Source organism: Phyllostomus hastatus, unplaced genomic scaffold (assembly GCF_019186645.2).
Source record: "Phyllostomus hastatus isolate PE091 unplaced genomic scaffold, TTU_PhHast_1.1 phas_contig_210, whole genome shotgun sequence".
Classification (NCBI taxonomy): domain Eukaryota; kingdom Metazoa; phylum Chordata; class Mammalia; order Chiroptera; family Phyllostomidae; genus Phyllostomus; species Phyllostomus hastatus.
The window spans coordinates 26,097,552-26,101,044 of NW_025333737.1; the positions used below are offsets into that span (position 1 = coordinate 26,097,552).

At 55.7% G+C, this 3,493-nt stretch overlaps 1 pseudogene; it reads right to left on the reverse strand.

Annotated features, from left to right (window-relative positions):
• Positions 1 to 1,035: 1,035 nt before the first annotated feature.
• Positions 1,036 to 1,882, reverse strand: LOC123817175 (annotated as a pseudogene).
• Between the last annotated feature and the right edge of the window lie 1,611 nt (positions 1,883 to 3,493).

A 3,493-nucleotide genomic window follows, 5' to 3' on the forward strand; every position in this document is an offset into this window, starting at 1 on the left:
GCCGTCGGGATGCAGTGACTCACAAAGGTCACACAGCTTTCGGGAGTCCTGGTTCTGGGGTCAGCTCTTGGGAACTAATTTTTCTATTCAGCCTGTTCTGTCTCCTGGGAGAAGTCCCCGTGAGGCAACTCAGGCTGGGCTGGATCTGGATGGCACAGGGGAAGAGGGAGCAGGTCTAGGGCAAGGGCCAGACAGGGTGCTTCCCGGACAGGGGTGCCACTGCCAGACAAGTTGGGCAGGCAGGGCTGGGCCTACCTGAGCGAGGACCCAGCTCTGGGGAGCACGGCCATGCAGAGGAGACACCTAGCTCCTGCAGGACTGCTGGAGGCCATCCCGAACGCCACCCCTGTGACAGCTGCCTTGCCCCTGGCAGTGGAGGGGCCTGGGGAGAGGCGAGGGGAGGGTCTGTGATCTGGGTAGGGGTGAGAGGGAGGGGGCCTGGACGGGTAGAAGGGCAGGGAGGGAAGTGGAGGAGGAGGAGGAGGAGGACAAAGCCGGCCTGTGTGGCACCTGGACATTCCCAGTGTCTGCCCCGTCCCTCCCTTGTCCTGCTCTGGACCCAGTGGGAACAATGCCCCAATTGAGGCCCATAACCCCGGGGATAACATCTCAGTGTCCCCCGGGAAAGGAGCCAAGCAGGTGAGCCTGGTGGGGGCTGGGAGCCTGTTCTACAGCAAGAGAGGAAAGACCTCAGGGATGGAGCAAGAGGTCCAGAGGGCAGAGGAGGCTTGTTCCCTCTGGGGCCAGAGCAGGGACAGATGGGAGTGGCCATAGAGAGGGATATGGAGTCAGACTCCCAGGTAGGGCAGGAGATCCACTTTCCAGTTTGGATGGAGTCCTTCGCTACTCTGAGAGGGAGCAGAGGGGTACCCAGGACTCCACCTCTGACCAATCACGGGAGCTGCCAGCGTGGGAAGAAGGCCACCAGAGATGAGGCCTACCCCCTCCTTTAGTAGAGATGCAACGGAGGAGGCGGGTGGAAGACCAAGAGTGGCCTGACTTTGTCTTTTTTTATTTAATCATAAATAGGATTTTTTATCCGTCACTGTTAAATGTCTGAATTTTAAACAGATTCTTGGACTCGTAACCATCAGCTCATCCAACTGCGGCTCCTATCTCCTCTTCGGCAGCTTTTCCAGCACTGTGACCTTCACCACGAAGCTCAGTGCGTGTTCCCTGTGCAAACCTGGGCTTCTCAGCGTTTTGACTTTTCTGACGAAGATGACATGGAACGGATAAATAGACTGGCAAGGCTTTTCTATGTCTTTCCCAATGCTGCCTAGAATCGGGGTCCTGACCCCTTCTTTCAAGACATTTGTCTGCACCCCTCGGGTCATGCTTTCCATCTTCTTCCAGATTTAATGGGTCTGTTGATGCTGAGTGTAGGAGGTCTTCCAAATCTGATCGTTGTGTTTTCTGGTAAAACCAACACAGAATAGACGAAGCAAATACCCATCGGTAGGGTTGGCACCAACATGAGCTTCAGTCACAATCCGCCAGCTTTTGACCACGAGCACATTTTGTTCTGGGCAAGGTCCACGCCATGGCGGTTAGTCGGGCAGCTTCTGCCCTGACCGTCCCCAGGAATTAGCCTGAGTTTTCTAAATGCGGCTTCATCATTCTGCGGATCAGCGAGTGGGCTCACTTCAACAATACGATCCTTGAGGCCATCAGATGCGATTTTTGGCTCCTTCAGTTCTCATGACTTGTGTGTTTCCAGCATTTCTTATATTGATGTAGCTGGTGCCTTCGCATCACACCAGTCTTCCTTAGAAAGTGGGCCCGCCACTTTCTTCTTGGCCCCCTTTACACCGCCTTTCCTCGGGACCCGTTCCTGCCCGCGGCCAGGGAGCTGCTTCGAGAACCCTAAGGACTGCAGCATCGGCCCTTCCGTTTCATCCCGGAGGTAATGAATCGCCCTGGGAATGTCTTCTCACGTCAGAAATAGAAATGACTCATCAGCTGGTTGGGACACTACTGGATTCTCGATCAACAAAACTCAAAATAAGAAGCTGCATTTGGTGTCATTTTAAAAAGAAATTCTGCCCTGGCTGGCGTAGCTCAGTGGATTGAGTGCAGGCTGTGAACCAAAGTGTCACAGGTTTGATTCCCAGTCAGGGCACATGCCTGGGTTGCAGGCCATGACCCCCAGCAACCGCACATTGATGTTTCTCTCTCTCTCTCTCTTTCTCCTTCCCTTCCCTCTCTAAAGATAAATAAATAAAATCTTTTTTAAAAGTATGTGCCACAAATTAAAAAAAAAAAAAGGAAATTCTCTACCACAGACATCTCCCTTTATCGAACACCCATCTGTGCTGAGTGGTCCCGGGCTGGGTGACAGGACTCCTGCCCAGCCACAAGGGACAAGGAGCAGTCTGGGGATTAGCCCGGCCTTCCACTCCCTGGCTGGGTGACCCTAGAGGAGACTCAACCTCTCTGGGCCCGGTGACTCAGCTCTGATGTGGGGGCAGAGGCCGTAGTGGCCTGATCTCAGTGGGCTTGTTCATAGCTGCCTCCCCTCGGGACAGTAAGGCCCAGCCCCTGTAGCCACAGGAGCTCGGCAACTCCACCAAAGTAATTTTGAAGAGGGTGTTGGCAATTTCTAGAGCATGAAGTGTCTATCAACACAAATAACAAGCCAACAGCATGAAGGAGGACTCAGTTCACAGGAGCTCTCCCTGGACACAAAGATGATGAGCAGGATCCCCGGGGGGCGAAGGAAGCAGTGGGGCATCCCAGGCGAGGGCCCCAGGGGTGGTGTTACGGATGGGGAGGCTCCACGATGCCCTCAACGGAAGAGAAGGGTTCTGGCAGGCAGCGATGGGAAGATGGGAGTCCTCCAAGCTCAAGGACAGGAATTCACTCAGTCATGGACTCGTTTGACTGTGGGGTTGCATTTGTGGAGTGAGTGCCTGCAGGGTGCTGGGGGTACAAATACGAGAAGATGTGGCCCTGCCCTCCTGGAAACCATCCCTGCAACTCAGTCACTGCATGGGTGGGGGTGCCGGCCAGGGCCCTCTTCGGGAGGCAGTGCCTGAGCCCGGACCGGAAGCAGTAGTTGTGCTGCACCCACGCTGGTGGCAAGAGATCGGGAGTGCGCTGCAGGTGGGGCAAATGTCTCGTGTAAAAGTGCGTGAAAGCCTGGGATCCACTTGGATTAGGGCCCTCGGTTGTCTTGCTGGAGGCAATGGGGAGCCATGGGAGGTTTTTGAGCAAGGGAAGTCCACACTCACAGCAAGGTCCTTCCAAGGTAGCCCTGGCCATAACAAAGAGGCCAGACCAGAGTAGGGGGGCTGGGGAGGAAGGGCGTGCAAGTCCACGTGGGCCTTGGTGGGGCCAGGCCTGAGCGGGGAGGAGGGGCGAGTTGGAGGTGGCAGGGAAGCAAATGGGAGAAATGGGGAAAGCAGCTGGCTTGAGGCCACAGGCTCCAGGCGGCCAGAGGGCAGGACTAGAGGCAGAGGACCTCACAGCACTCAGGGGCAGGAAGGACACC